Genomic DNA, 17,407 nt, shown 5'->3' on the forward strand with positions numbered 1-17,407 from the left:
TTCACATCTCAAGCATAGACAGTAATCAGTTGTGAAGTAGTTGTTTAGCAGAGTGATAATATGGTGGGAAAAACTGTCCTTATATCTGGTTGTTTTGGTGTGCAATGCCCTGTAAAGTCATCTTGAAGGAAGAAGTTGAAACAAATTATGTCTAGGATGTGTAGGGTTTATAGATATTTTCACAGCCCTCTTTCTAGTTCGTGCAGTAAACAGGTCCTCAGTTGAAGTCAGGCTGGTTGCATTTGTTTTTTCTGCAGTCCTAACTATCTGTTGAAGTCTGTGTCTGTCTTGTTTGGTTGCTGTGCCAAAGAGACAGTTAGCAGAGTGTTAACCAGGTAAATTGTATTATATACTTGAAAGATGCATCTGCTGTGCAAATCAGCAATCCTGAATCTTCTTATTTGTTACTGCTGCCCCAAATTTGATATGAGCAAGAGTGAGTTTTAGCTTAAAAAATGTTGTGCCTTGAGGATTAGTGTGAAATTGAGAGGCATGATAGAAGTTAAGGGAAAGAAAAGAAAGGGGGGGAAAGTAGAAATATACTACAAAGCCATAGTAAATGATACATTTTTTCATTTGCCAAAATCTTTCTGTCCTCACCACTAACCAAAGCATAAGGAGAAGGTCATTAAAAATCATTACCAATGAAAAATACCAAGGATAATGGGACTCCTGGAAATGTAGCGTGAAACAATGGCAATTTAATGCTATGGACCAAACTTTCCCTTCTATATTGTACCAGTATTTTTATATCCTAGTACACTTAACATTTTGCTATCATCTCAAAGAATGATTGAAAAATCCAGGGTGCTACCCTCTTCTCACCACCAAGTCTTGTACCTGAACTCTTTCTGGCGTGTTGGTGCATTTCTTTTCTTCATACACAAAATAAGAGATTATACCACAAATAATGAGATGCATTTAGTTCTAGGCCCTGGAACTGGAAGGTTTGGATTGTGTCTCACTTGGTGTGTAGCTGAATGCTTTGGAAATGTGTGATTGTATGCCTCTATATGCAGGGGTGAAATCCAGCAGGTTCTGACAGATTCTGGAGAACCGGTAGCGGAAATTTTGAATAGTTTGGAGAACCAGCAAATACCACCTCTGGCTGGCCCCTGAGTGGGGTGGGAATGGAGATTTTGTAGTATCCTTCCCCCAGGAGTGGGGAGGGAATGGGGATTTTGCAGTATCCTTCCCCTGGAGTTGGGTGGGAATGGAGATTTTGCCGAATCCTTCCCCTGCCATGCCCACCAAGCCACACCACGCCCACCAAGCCACACTCACAGAACCGGTAGTAAAAAAAATTGAATTTCCCCACTGTCTATGTGTATGCATGTCCTTGTGTATCAGAGTGCTGTTGTAATATATCTCTTGTGAAGTGTCCAGTGTTTCTTGATATAAGTGAGGGCATCGCTCTTAAAAGATGCCCCAGGGATCTGGTGGCATTTGGTTTCCACAGTGGTAGAGAAAGAGAAGAAATTATTGGCTGGAGATGTTGATATGCAAACCTTAGAAACCCAAGCTTTGCCTAATCAAAACACCAGTTTCAAACTATCTGTACTTGGTATGAGAAGTGAACTGAGACTGATGAACAAGACCCTTTGAAGAAGCTGAGATCTCTGAGGGCAATCACCCTGCTTCAACTGCAGTTCAGGTATTATTATTTTTTATTTCTCTTTTTTTTTTCTTTATTAGAATCAGTGGCCCAGTAAATAGACTGTGTTAGAAATCCAAAATATTGAATTAATTCTTGGAATTATTTTTAAACCTATTAATCTTGCTGTCTTAAATAAAATGTGTTTAGTCATCATTTCAAATACTAAAAGAATCTTTGAATGGGTCTCCTTTTAAGCATTGCTCTTCTCACCACCAAGTTTTGTACCTAAATTCTTTCTGTTACGTTGGTGCATTTCTTTCCTTCATACAGAAATATATTCTCTGTTCTTATAGACGAGAGGTCTAGTATCTATTTTCAAGATTAGATGAAATGTTGGAATATGAGAGAAAGCAAAGTATAGGCAAAATGTCATTCTTTCAATGCTCAGTTGCTACATTCCCCCCACCTCACCTGCTTGAGCTTTCAAAGCCCCACTGGCAAGTTTGATCTATAGAATCCATGTTACCAAAAAAAAATAAAAAAATGAAACATTGGTTGGTTGTATCCCAGGGACATAAAAAGAATATCAGACAACACAAAAGGGTATCAGAAAAATGAAAGGAAGTTGCCTCAGTTATTGCATTTCCTTGTAAGTTAAAGTCCATTCTAGATTGCATAATGATTTGATGCATATGATATTTGGGCACTCATTCCTATCCCACTGGTATTTAATTTTTTTTTGCTTTGTTTTGTTTGGCCTCAATGCTTGGATCCTTTCATAAACTTTCTCATGCACTTCTCAGTGCTAAAGTGCAATGTTGAATCAGTGAATATTGAATAGACTCCTACCTATATGATAGGCGAGAGATTACTGAAACAAATAACTAAAACAAAGAAATTCTGGCAAAATTGCCAAGATACTTAGTCATCAGCAAACCTTGCATTTGCAAATCATGGCAGAAATATTCAGATACAGCAGCAACTTCACTATAGTTAACAGTTCCAATTATATTATAATTAATATAATTATTAATAGTGTCCAGTTCGAACTTTGACTGCACAGTTCTTTAATATCTAAATGTGAATTCCTGTGTACCTGACCTCATTTATGATGTGGAATTAACTTTGCCATTGGTTCTGAGGGCTCCTGATTTTTAACAACTATCTAGCAGGTAGATATAATATGACCTATAATACGATCATAGCAATAGCAATGGCTCTTAGACTTGTATATCATATACAAGTAATGGATTCCATATAAAGGAATGGATTCCAGTAGTTTCTGTAGAGGAGGAAACCTTCCCTTGCTGTTATATATTTTTGATATATAATTTTATATTTCACTGTTATGTCCTCTATTATTTATATTTATTAAAATATTATAATAGCATCAAGGAAGATGCTCATCAAGGAAGAGAACCATATTCTGTGGATACCTGGAATGTCCAGAATCGATCCCTGGTTTTGCTAGAAAAACAGAAACTGTATAAACATCAAGGCTATTGATCACACACTTTATAATTCTCGTAACTCTGGAATCGTTTCTTCTGTGCTTATGTGTTGTAAGGAAGACACTTTTTTGTGAATGGTTTCCAAGTTTCTATCAATGTGGATGCTTCTAAAAACATGTTTATAAAAATAAAAACACTGGTGCTATAGGGTCTTTGTTGTTCAATGTATATATTTTTCACAATATGAATTTTAGAAAAATGGCAAACACTCCAAGCAAATGCATGGAGAAAAGGAGTAGGCATTTAGGAGCTGCCGTAAATTCCATCCTCTGCATACGTATAGCTTGCAGTCATAGTGGTTCTTAAGTAGCCTGCCACTCTTAGTACTAGTTATGCTCTTCGGTGCTTGTCAAACTTTATATGACATCACAACAAGGGCAGGAAGTCTTGTGTTCTGCCTTAGTTTCATAAGACTGCCAATTTTCAGAAAGCCTGTGGCTCATGCTGACCCAGTGCTTTCTCCTTACATGGTTGTCTATATATCACTTTTTAAAAATCTTTTCAATAATATCTACTTTCTGTGAATTGAGGTTGGAAGACTTCTCCAAAGAAAAAAGTTTCTGTCTGCAGAATTTGAAACAGCTTCACTGCCAAATTCAGCCCAATCTAGTGCCAACTCCTGTTCCTTTCATCATCCACCCTGGTAATTGCCCCATTACCAACAGTGAATTACTTGCTTTTACAACTGTTATTACTTCAATGGGCTCCAGAAAAGCAAAGAACGTGAACGATACAGGTCAGGGTGGCCTTAACTGCATTATATTGTTCTTTTTTTTAAGTTGCTGAATAAAACTAACTGAGTTAGTAAAATAAAATGAGATGTAGGAGATGATAGAATTCGATGAATAGGTATTTGATAGATTTTATATAGCAAAAAAAATGTGTATATCAGCTCAGAAAAATAATAATAATTAATCTGTTATGGTAGATATTCAGCACCCACAAAAAGTAAAGGTCCTTCGGGTTAAACTTGATTTGGGGTAAGGGAAGCAACCTGGAATTAAGGAGAATCTTCCTAACAGTGACGACAATTAACCAGTGGAACAGTTTTGCCTTCAGAAGGGTAGGTGCTTCATCACTGGAGGTTTTTAAGAAGGGACTAGACAGTCACTTGTCTGAAATTGTATAGGTTCTCCTTGCATGAGCAGGGGCTGGACTAGAAGACCTCCAAAGTCCCTACCAGCTCTATTCTGATTGAACTATATGAATAGACCCATGTGATTTCTAAGCAACATTAAAGAATATTTCGTCACTGCCTTCTTTTAGAATGTTGACCCCCTTCTAAGTTACTTTTATCCAGCTATGGATAGGCAGACTTCTCACTTGGAGATTTTGGACCCCTCAAATTGGGGTGAATCATGAATGACTTTTATAGAAGATCCCATTTTTTTCTGCTGTTGAGTTACATTAGACTCTCAATGTGATCTCTCCCAAATGTGACAATATAGTCAGTGTGCTATAATTCTAACACATCTGGAAAGCAGCAACAGGATAGAGTGAGAAGATAGTTATTAGCATCCAGAAAACTGAAAGGAGTGGTCTCATAGCAAAATAAATATCTGAAACTCATTTGCATGACCTGAAGATCCATCATGATGGAGCTTGTTCCAACTGCCATTATCCATTTTTAGGCATTACATTTGACCATGTGAATGAATATATCCCCAGGGATCACTTTCACTACTGATGAACTAATAGGCTTAAATGATTATTTCTGAGATGTGTAAAACTAGATAATGTAGAACCAAGCTGATAATCCTTCTCAACAAGAAGCCCTCTCTTTACAAGTGTTTATTTTGCAAACCTTTTTGACATCATTTCAAGAACAGTAATTTATTTTCAGTAAATGCCAACAACCATAAAATAGGCTTTCATGGTGATCTCTGCATATTAGTGACATTGTTGTTTCTTGTCTGCAGATGCTTTTTCTAGGTCTTTGGATGCTCATGATTATGGAGATCCATCATATGGCCAGAACTCTGGGTTAGAATAGATAAGCTTTTCCTCATGTTTTCTCTTCAGCTTATTATATGTGTATATATCTTATATTGTTATAACTTGATCTATGATATCCCAGAGATTACCTTGAAATGTGAGTTCCAAGCAATGCTTTAAAATAGATGGCTTTAATAATTAACAGATTTAAATATATCTACGATAAAAGTGTAGGATATAAATCAGGGCTGTCAAACTCATGGCCTGTGGCCCGGATGCGTCATGTGCTGGCCACGCCCACACCCTGTTTAGTGAAGGGGGAAAACGTCACGATACGTCATCTGACACTGCTATGATGACGCGAGTTTGACATCCCTGAAGTAAAGTTGGTTATACTCAAAGAACTCTTTTCTTGCTTACTGGTGGTGTCTATTTCCCATCCCTGTTAATATACGAATTTTAAAAATCCTCATCTAATGTGCATCATATAGTGTTACTCTGAGAAATATACACTTATATATTGGTCATAATATGGCTAGTTATAATGATCACGACTTTTGTTAATGTCTGGGTTGTGAAATAGTTTATAATGTCAACATGAAGTAGTTGTCTTCAATTCTAATTGTTTTATACTGATATGGGTCAGATTATTTATCGCCATTTCAACATTGGAACTAGGTAAAATGAATGAACTAGAGGTGGTATTCAGCAGGCTCTGACCAGTTCTGGAGAACCAGTAGTGGAAATTTTGAGTAGTTCGGAGAACCGGTAAATACCACCTCTGACTGGCTCCACAACCCCCCCCCCTCATCTATTCTCTCTCCCAAGTCCCAGCTGATTGGGAGGAAATGGGGATTTTGAAGTATCCTTCCCCTGGAGTGGGGTGGGAATGGAGATTTTATAGTATCCTTCCCCTGTCATGCCCACCAAGCCATGCCACACCCACCAAGCCATGCCCACAGAACCAGTAGTAAAGTTTTTTGAATCCCACTACTGGAATGAATACTCTTTAACTAAACAGTTTTATCTAATACATTATAATTTAATTCCACAACGTAAAAAAAGCTGAATTTTACTGAAAAGAAGAATACTGGGAATCAAGCTACTCTTCTTGGCTTTAAATTTGAAGAAAAATGATAAGATTTTTTTCTGGAAAAGCTGAAAGTTACAATCAAGTCATCATCAATTAATGGGACAAAAAATGAAGATATTTGGAGGCTGAGCCATAATTTAGAGATGCATTAAGTTTTAATATCCAATAGAACACTAAACATTTGGGGGAAGGGGGCTGAGGGATGCAAATTAGTAAGCCATATCACAAGTTATGAACAATGCTGAGCTTTTAGGAACAATTTTGAGCACACTTTTAGAAATTCTGAGATGCTAATTTTTCGGGCTTAGAGTACAGTTTTCATGTTTTTTGTTTCTACTGTTGTAGTAAGATGGGTAAAGGAGATTGCAGAAAATTGGACTTAGTATAATTCAGTTCTTGGCTTTTCCTATTAGGTATAAATTGAGTTTACAATTTGATTCAAATGTGTACCACTCATGCTTACTGAATATAAATATAAACCAGAGTTCAACAATATTCTGAAATGTGTTTCAGACTCAGGATTATACATTATAATATAAATAAAGAGACACCAAATGCTTGCATTAGGGAAAAGTCCACAAAAATAAGTGAATGAAAAAATATTACATTTGAAAAAGTGTTTATAAATATGCATATATAAGGAAAAGGACCTCAAAGATATGTGTGTGAAAAAGTATGTAAATAAATATGCACATTAAGTAAAATGCGTGTGACATGGATATGATTTTTTTAATTTGAATTTTATTCTGAGCACAAAAATTGCAACCTATTGAAGAAATGAGCAAAATGAATGTTAAGATAGACAACTTATGAAATGTGATTGGTTTTTCTATCTTGGTATTTTTTGCTATACAATATTTGTTTGAGGGTCCTTGGTGCTCGCTGAGCATGTTTGTTTTCTTGCAGACGTTTCATTACCTAACTAGGTAACATCATCAGTGCTAGTAAGGAGTGCTGTTTGCTGTCAGCTTATATTCTGGTGCCTTTCCTGTCTGTGTGGGTGGGGGGCGGTCTTAGAGTTTCTTTGGTTGGGCTGTTTACTGATGGCTCTTTGACAGTTTCTTGATTGCTTATTTGATTCATTGTTAGTCTGAAGTTAACCTTCAGCTGGGAAAACGTGACCATCCTAGACCAGGCCAAGTCCAAAAATGCCAGAGAATTTCTAGAAGCCTGACATTCTTGGCAAATCAGCCATCAATAGACAGGTAGACATTAACAACATCTGTAGACTATGCAAAAAAGATAATCAACCAGCCCCAAAGAGAAAAAGACTCTTCACCAGTAATTAGCACTCAGATCAGCATAGAGTAACTTCAAGGTTAACTTCAGACCAACAATCAAGTAAGCAATAAACCAATCACAGAATAGCCAAAGAATGAACAGTAAACAGCACAACCAAAGAATTCTTAAGACTGCCCCCCACCCACACAGTCAGGCAAGACACTGACAGCAAATAGCACTCCTTCCTGGCACTGATGATGTTACCTAGTTAGAATAATGAAATGTTTGCAACAAAACAAGCAAACTCAGAGAGCACCAAGGACCTCGCATTTCAGCTCTGAGCTACAAATATTCTAGAATAGAATAGAATAGAATAGAATAGAATAGAATAGAATAGAATAGAATAGAATAGAATAACAAGAGTTGGAAGGGACCTTGGAGGTCTTCTAGTCCAACCCCCTGCTTAGGCAGGAAACCTTACACCACTTCAGACAAAAGGTTATCCAATATCTTCTTAAAAACTTCCAGTGTTGGAGCATTCACAACTTCTGGAGACAAGTTGTTCCACAGATTAATTGTTCTAACTGTCAGGAAATTTCTCCTTAGTTGCCAGTTGCTTCTCTCCTTGATTCATTTCCACCCATTGCTTCTTGTCCTACCCTCAGGTGCTTTTATTGTTAGTGTATTGTTTGTATACAAAGGCTTACTGATGTATACTATGAACATATTCTTCATTGTTGAATTCAACTCCACACAGTAACAAACTCTAGAGATTCGTCACAGAACTATGAGAAAGCAGTTATTGTAAACGTTTATCAGCATAGAGAGGTATCATGACTCTTTGACTGTTTTGTTAAATAATGTGCATCAGAATGTTAATTGTGTATATGCTTTCCTGGGAGTAAGTTCCATGTAAGCATTCATAGCATTGCATAATGATTATGGATTTCTGCAGCTTGTTACCGTATGGAGTTGAATTCAACAATGAAAAATATGTTCACAGCATACATAAACAAGCATTTGTTTACGGTTGGTTCAAATAAGCAAGATCATTTATACAGTCAGTAGGTCCAAAACAGAGCACAAAGGATCTGCATTTATCACAGGTCACAAAGCTACTGTTCTGTTTTAGATAGTACATATAATAATAAAGTTACAATTGGTTTCCTGAAGGAATTGTAATTCAAATAATTAAGACAGAAGGTAGAATGCTCAGGTGACCAGTTCCCCACAAGTTGATGAGCTCTTGCCTTACAGCCAGACCATAGCACCAATTTGGGTTAAATAAAAAGTTTAGAGACCAAGACCACCTGCAGTCCAATGTAGAATCACACCCATAAAAAACAAGAGGAATGATTAGGAAGTGGAGAACCAACCACTCGTAGACCTAGGAAAATAGAGGTGAGATAGTAATAGAGAAAGAAAACATATCTGTTTCAGTCCAGAATTCAAACACAATAAAATTCCACAGCTAATCCAAGCTGTCAAGCCTAGAATCTTCAAATTGAGTAAAAAAATTGAGAATAACAGAAATGCAAGTCCATTTTAGAGAAAAAAAAATAAGCATCTAGGTATCACCAGTGGCAGCTATGGGTCAGTTATGGGCTGTGACATACTTGCTTCTTGAGTGGCTAGGTTGATTGCTTGTACTATGTCCTTTGAAGCTGCCAGTGTGTATTGGGACTAGATACCCTTTCAGGATTTGACAAAACCTCATTATCTGAGTATTCTTATCTGTTTCTCTCTCTCTCTATTCCAAGTAGTTTGACTGGCTACTGGATTCTAAGGCTGGATCTTTGTCAGAACAGGCCGTACAGCTTCTCACTCAAATGATCCAGAAGAGGCTATACTGCTATTGTGCTATGTATAATTGGGTGACTATACGATAATCATATGTAAAGGATATGGATAGAGCACATATGATAAGTGTCTATCTTTTACTCACAAAGAGCTACAGCTTGCAAATTGTTACATGTGTGTTGTGGTCTGCCAGCAGTCTGTGGAGCTGGCAACGGAGTCTGACAGCAATGAGGCTGAGGTGAGGCCAGGGCAATCAGGAAGTGAGGTGCAGACTCCAGAGCCTCCAAAGCCTCCAGAGCCTGATAGTAGTGAGGCAGAGGAACAGGAGGATCTTGTTCCTAATGCATGCATGAGAAGAGCTGCCAGAAGGCAAGAGCAGCTCAAGCAAAAAGGACAACTTGGGAGTAGGGCCAAGAGATGATTGGCCCCTCCCATAAGGCTTAAAACAGACCAGCAACAGCATTTGGTCTTTTCTGGAAAACAATATTGGTAGCTTTGTCTTCTTCTTCGTTTACGTCTTGCATTTATTTTTGTGACTTCTGAATGTTTGCCAAGAAAGGCCTTTTCTTGCCTAATTGGACCAAGGCTTGCAATAGGACCGAGGAATTTGTGGTGGGAGGAATTTGCTTTAATTTGAATTGAACTACGCTGGGAATGAAGTAATTCTCAGCTGTTTGAATAAAGTTTGTTTGTTTTTTCAAGGACTGAGTTTCCTACTATCTATTTGGGACTGGGTCACAACAGTGTGTGAATGTGTGTATAAAAGAGAGAGAGGGAGAAAGAGAGAGAGGAAGGCATAGGAAATATAGAATGAGAATGCATGTAAGTAGCATCAACATTTCCTAAACTTAAATGATAAATATCATTATCTAAGGCAAATCTGGGCTTGGGGTTTTGGGGTATATGACTATGTGTGTCAATTCTGACTGGCCCCATCCCCATCTAGTCTCTGCCTCCCAAGTCCCAGCTGATTGGGAGGAAATGGGGATTTTGCAGTAACCTTCCCCAGGAGTGGGGAGGGAATGAGGATTTTGCAGTAATTTTCCCCTGGATTGGGGAGGGAATGGAAATTTTAGTGTCCTTCCCCTGCAACCCCCACCAAGCCACGCCCATTTATTTATTTATTATTTTATTTATTCATACTTTTATACCGCCCTATCTCCCTAGGGACTCAGGGCGGTGTACAGCCATATAAAAAACACATAAATATACAAAGTAAAACATTCATCTAAAAAACTTATTATATAGGCCAAAATTTAAATAGACATATAAACAATAAAACCCAATTTAAAACCAAATCTAAAATTTAGACATTTAAAATTTTTAAAAATCTAGTCCAGTCCTGCGCAAATGAATAGATGTGTCTTGAGCTCGCGGCGGAAGGTCCGAAGGTCAGGAAGTTGACGAAGTCCTGGGGGAAGCTCGTTCCAGAGGGTGGGAGCCCCCACAGAAAAGGCCCTTCCCCTGGGCGTCACCAGTCGGCACTGCCTGGCCGACGGCACCCTGAGGAGTCCCTCCCTGTGAGAGCGCACGGGCCGGTGGGAGGCATTCGGTGGCAGTAGACGGTCCCGTAAACCATGCCCACAGAACCAATAGTAAAAGAAATTGAAACCCACCACTGAAGATGATCCTTACATTATTTAGTCAAGGGCTGGCCAGCATTATTTGTAAAGAAAAGCCTCCCACCCTAGGTCCTATATAAATACACAGCAAATACTCAGGAGCATATTTTATATGTTTCTCTGCACTTCCTGAGCATCATGGCATTTGCTATTATTCTTCCCCTAGTAGCACAACACAAATAACCTGGTACTCATGCCTGCTTACTACATAAAACCATTTTAGTAGCATTTTTTTCTCTCCATACTGAGAAATCAATATGGCACAGAACTATTTACAGGGGGCCATTTTCTTTTGCTGATCAAGAAATATATGCTTCTGGGCAGAATGCAGAATGGAACTGAATTATCAAACCCTAGGCCTTGCCTTCTCAGAAAGATGCCAGAAAGAACATAATCAGAGATGGATCGTTTGCAGGACTAATGAAAAAAGCTTGACCTTGTTGATGAAGCAGGATAATCTCTAATGAGGGCAATTTATGAGTGAACCTATGATTTTAAAAAGGAAGCATTGTTATGTCTGGGGCACCTCAACGCAAATGAGTCAAGCAAACTTGCAGGATCAACTATAGGTACCGCAAATGTATAAGCTCAAGCTGGTTTCTTTCAGGATTGTTAGGACTATAACATTCTGGATTTAATAATAGCCATGTTGGCTGAGAAAATGGATTGCTGAATAAATAGATCCAATAAGACATTAAGTTTTAATTGCTGTGGCTGAACTATTGCCCCCACAAACAGTCCCACAATATTAAGAAAATTTGAGTTTGACAACTCAAATGGCAAATACATTGATATTTCCTCTTGTTTCCCCCCCCCCCCAACCACACCCTTGTGACCTGTGCTGGGCAGAGAACAAGTGATTGGTCCAGCTTTCATGACTAAGGGACAATTGTAATTCAAAGCCTCCTGGTTTCTAGCCCGCCATCTTAACTACAATACCAATAGCTATTTTCATTTGTAAATGTCTTCATGCTACACAACGTTGAAGCTAAATCTTTGGATTTCTAGATCCTTTTCTGATTTAGATCCATGTCTAATTGCCTACCAGCCTGGGATTAGCAGACACTCTTGTCCCCTGCCTCACATTGCTGTATTGTTTGTTTTATTTCTAAATATTTCAGATACCTTAGGAGTGTTTTGAAGATGTAGAAGAGCCCTTACTAAGCAATTACATATTTATTTATTTATGTATTTATTGTTTATTTATTTGAAAGGAAAAACAACTTCTTGGAACATGAGCTATGGTTTAGGGGATCAATGGTCCAAGGAATCAACATAAAAAATAAAATAATTTCCTTTTTTTATTGCTGAGTTACTTCCAAAACCATTCAGGCGTGTTCATGATAAATGTGGTGACCACTTTAGATTTTCTAGTTCTGATATAAAGACTTATATTTGATAATGGCTGTTTACAATCATAAATAATACCTAGCTGATCTATTGAGGGTTGCTTTAGCTTTGTAGCATTGTCAATTATCAAATGTATAAGGTCAAAAAAGGAAGTTTATCTTAAGATGTACATATGAGGAATTAAATGTTGAATAAAGGGATATTTTTATTATCATTTTGTACTCTATGTGGATGGGATAAATGGATGGATAGAAAGTTCTGTAGATAAAAATAGATAGATAGATAGATAGATAGATAGATAGATAGATAGATAGATAGATAGATGATAGATAGATAGATAGATAGATAGATAGATAGATAGATAGATATTTGTATATTATTTATATATTTTATTTTGTCATATTATACGCAAACATTGACATAAAACAACAACACATCATATGAACATATATATAAGCAAAAGTATGCAATAACTATATTAATTTGATATAATGAAAGGGAACAATAGGACAGGAACGGTAGGCAATTTTGTGCTCCTATGCATGCCCCTTATAGTCCTCTTAGGAATGGGGTGAGGTCAATAGTAGACAGTTTTTGGTTGAAGTTTTTGGGATTTTGAGAAGAGACTACAGAGTCAGGTAGTGAATTCCAAGCGTTAACAACTCTGTTACAGAAGTCATATTTTCTGCAATCAAGATTGAAGCGGTTAATATTAAGTTTGAATCTATTGTTTTTTTTTATTTGCATTTATATCCCACCCTTCTCCGAAGACTCAGGGCGGCTTACACTATGTTAGCAATAGTCTTCATCTTATTTGTATATTTATATACAAAGTCAACTTATTGCCCACAACAATCTGGGTCCTCATTTTACCTACCTTATAAAGGATGGAAGGCTGAGTCAACCTTGGGCCTGGTGGGACTAGAACCTGCAATAATTGCAAGCAGCTGTGTTAATAACAGACTGTCTTAGCAGTCTGAGCCACAGAGGCCCCTCTTGCTCTTGTATTATTGCAATTGAAGCTGAAGTAGTCTTTTACAAGAAGGACATTGCAATAGATGATTCTCTGTATTAAACACAGGTCTTGTTGGAGTCGGCGGAGTTCTATGTTTTCTAATCCTAGGATTTCAAGTCTGGTGGTATAAGGTATTTTTTTGATTTCAGAGGAGTGGAGAACTCTTCTTGTAAAATATTTCAATTGTATTAATGTCAGAGATGTGGTATGGGTTCCAGATAGGCGAGCTGTATTCAAGAATAGGTCTAACAAATATTTTGTATGCTCTGGTTAGTAGTGTAGAGTTTTTGGAAAAGAAGCTGCGTAAAATTAGGTTTACAACTCTTAGAGCCTTTTTTGTGATGTAGTTGCAGTGGGCTTTGGCATTTAGGTCATTTGATATGAAAATTCCAAGGTCTTTAACAGGGTGGGGGTCATCTGTAAGGTAATGTCCATCAAGCTTGTACTTATTGTTAGGGTTCTTTTTCCCAATATGTAAGACTGAGCATTTGCAGGTTGAGTTTTGGAGTTGCCAAGTTTTAGACCAATCGGATACAAAGTCAAGGTCTTTTTGAAGGGTAGAAGTATGGTTGGTGGTGTTAAATAGTTTGACGTCGTCAGCAAAGAGAACACAATAACTTGAGATAAGGTCACAGAGATCATTTATGTACAGTATGAAGAGCGTTGGTCCAAGAATGCTGCCTTGGGGAATGCCACTTTTGACAGGAACAGGATCTGATAGAGCGTTGCCAATTTTGACCACTTGTTGTCTGTTTGACAGGAAGGCATTTATCTAATTGTGAAGAGGTCCTGAAATGCAGTAGGATTTTAGTTTTAGGAGAACTTTATCATGTACTAGTGAGTCAAAAACTTTGCAGAAGTCTATGTAGATTGCATCTATTGCTTTCCCTTGATCAAGGTTAGTAGTCCATATGTTTTTGCAGTGGAGAAGTTGTAAGTTACATAATATTTTTTTCTGAAACCAAATTGTTTATTAGAGAGTAGGTTGTTTGTTTCTAGGTGGAGGATAATGCATTGGTTGATGATAGATTCCATTACTTTGCAGGTGACGCAACATAGAGAAATTGGTCTGTAATTTTCAACTAGGCTGGGATCTCCTTTTTTGAAAATAGGGATGACTGTGGCTAGAGACCAAAGTTTGGGAAGGGAACTAGTCATGAAAGCTTTATTAAAGATTATGCTTAGAGGTTCTGCTATATTAATTGAAAGTTTTTTTAAGAAGTATGCAGATAGATAGATAGATAGATAGATAGATAGATAGATAGATAGATAGATAGATAGATAGATAGATAGATAGATAGATGATAGATCGATCGATCCAGTTATTACCACATCATAATTTTAAAAGTTTAGTATCATTCATTTACACAACCAATAACTATAGTGGTCACCGGTTTGCCTGCACTAAATCACAGCTGCAAAATAATAACATATTTCAAAGACTGGCCATATTTCATGAATTTCCATCTTCCTGCTTTATCTTAGATAATATTACCAAAGGAAAAATATAGCTTATTGCTTTTTTTATGGAACCTAAACTGCATAGCATTATTTAGAAGTCTTGTGAGACGACAGTTTTACCATCTGAACATGACGTTATAAAATGCCTTCCTTTTTCCATTTTGCTAACAACTGAATAAACTGTCCATAAAGTTCAGAAATATTAATCAGTAATGAGAAGCCTCAAGTTTAAATCTAACTCTTTGAATAGAGCCAGTGCATCTTTGATATGCCAATCTAAGGATCAAAATATGGATGTAAATTAGCATTATCTACATTTATTAAATAGTTGGTGTGGATCCTCTTATTATCCTATAATTCTACTCAGTTATTAACCTGGCCTGATAACAGAATCTGCTGATCAAAACCATACAGTTTGAGTTCTTCAATGCTTTGATTCTTTAATCAACTAGCAAGACTGCCTACCAAGTTCCCATGTGATTGAAATATTGCTTAGATATTTGTTGCGTTTTAAGTGTAAGTATGCCTACAGTATAATTCTTCAAAAGATAAAAGTGCCTTTCTTGTGACATTTGAGAACAGAATTAATACCCTGATGCTAAATCAGTAGTGTGGCATGAGTAAAGGTTATTTCTGTTTCAGTCAACTTTGTTTTTGAGACTCTCTCATTTAATATTGCATGCTGGTGGGATGCAGTTGTACGATAATCTGTGGCACCCAGTGTAAGGCCTGCAGACCATTAATATTTAGGGCCATAATATGCAACCCAGTGTCTCAATTTGAATTCTTACCTAACTGAGCCCCCAGAATTCATTGTTTATTCCCAAAATACATGGCTAGAGACTAGGTGAAATAAAGCACTTGTTTAAAAGTTGTACAATCCCATAGCTGGTTCTCATTTTTAAATTTCATTCCCCCCCCCCAAATAAAAATCAGAATTGCTCCCACTGAATCCAATGATCAGTATTTGCTTTACATTCAATTGTCTCATTTGTTGGGCTTTTAAAAAGAAATATTACTTGGATTTGTATGTAAATATTTTTTACAATCTGTTCCTGAAAGAAGAAAAAGGGAAGTTTAAAGTTGTGCCAGTGGGCCTGGGGAACCCAGAATGGAATGGTTTATTTGACTGTGTGTTGTCGCCAGGTGGGGATGGAGCAGGGGTGAAATCTAAAAATTTTCCCTACCGGTTCTGTGGGCGTGGCTTAATTGGTGGGTGTGGCTTGGTGGTCAGATGGCTGGCTGGGCGCGGCCAATAAACAGTAAATAATAAAAATAATAAACAAAGTATAAAAAACAATAAGAGGTACCAAAAACCAACTTTCACACTTTACACACACACACAACACAACACAACTGACTCACACACAGTGTAAAAGCAGATGCACTTCACACTTCACACAGCCACAAAAAAGCTCAAAAACCAACTTTCACACTTTACACACACATAACACAACACAACACAACTGACTCACACACAATGTAAAAGCAGCTGCACTTCACACTTCACACAGCCACAAAAAAGCTCAAAAACCAACTTTCACACTTTACACACACACAACACAACTGACACACACACACACACAAATACTACATACAGCTTTCTGAGATTTTGTGTGTTTGTGTAGTTAGAGTGAAACACTACAGAAACACACCAAATCTCAGAAAGCTGCACAAATATTTTATTTTATTTTATTTTATTTTATTTTATTTTATTTTATTTTATTTTATTTTATTTTATTTTATTTTATTTATTTTATTTTATTTTATTGTGGACTACAATTCCCAGAGTTCCTCAGCAAGCAAAGCCAGACAGCATTAATCACTCAGTGGTGAAATAGATTAGCTAAGTTTAGATTAGTTCTGTCTTGTGCTAAAAGCGAAACTGGGGCTTTCGGGCTGTGGGCTGTGAGCAGAGCCATGAGGTCGATCAGTAATCAGGTAAGTGGCTTAGACTCTTTTAAAAGGAGTTTTTCTACATGTTTTCTATAGAAAACATGTTTTTTAAGGTTCTGCTGATGAGGAACTCAGGTGAGATCCCCAGAGTAGCCTTTAAATATTTTTTTTTTAAAAGTCTCTGCTGGTCTCAGCTGAGGGGCGGGATCCTCAAAGGCTTTTTTTTACTTTTAAAGGCCTGTTTTGGCTAAGCAAAACCGGCTTTTAAAAGTTAAAAAAAAAACCTCTGCAGATGGTGGGGCTCAGCAGAGGCAGGGGGGCGGGGCCAGGGATTTTTGCTACCGGTCCTCCGAACCAGCAGCTGCCATCACTACCTAATCGGGAGAGCCGGTGCGAACCGGGAGCATTTCACCCCTGGGATGGAGGTCGGGGCGGCATGGCGTACGGAGTTATTGCTGTGTTTTTTTCTTTCCTATACTGTGTCTATTGCTTGTAAACCGCCTGGAGTCACTGTGAACGAGTTGGCATCTATATAAATTCTCTAAATAATAAATAATAAATAAAATATATAAAATAAATAAAATAAATAAATTAAATAAAATAAAGCTGACTTTCACAAAAGCTACATTATTACTGGTCTCCTTGAAGAATCCCTAAAGACCTGTTTTGTTAATAACTACAACAGGGGCCGTGATAGCTCAGGCTGGTAAGAAGCCTGTTATTAGAACACAGCAGCCTGCAATTACTGCAGGTTCAAGCCCGGCCCAAGGTTGACACAGCCTTCCATCCTTTATAAGGTAGGTAAAATGAGGACCCAGATTGTTGAGGTGGGCAATAAGTTGACTTTGTAAATATACAAATAGAATGAGACTATTGCCTTATACACTGTAAGCCGCCCTGAGTCTT

General features: G+C 37.5%; 1 protein-coding gene across 1 annotated transcript in view; it reads left to right on the forward strand.

Moving 5' to 3' along the window:
- Positions 1–17,407, forward strand: part of NRXN3 (neurexin 3) — a 1,004,058-nt gene that overhangs the window by 717,981 nt on the left and 268,670 nt on the right. The window lies entirely within an intron of this gene.

This window comes from Ahaetulla prasina, chromosome 1 (assembly GCF_028640845.1).
Source record: "Ahaetulla prasina isolate Xishuangbanna chromosome 1, ASM2864084v1, whole genome shotgun sequence".
Classification (NCBI taxonomy): domain Eukaryota; kingdom Metazoa; phylum Chordata; class Lepidosauria; order Squamata; family Colubridae; genus Ahaetulla; species Ahaetulla prasina.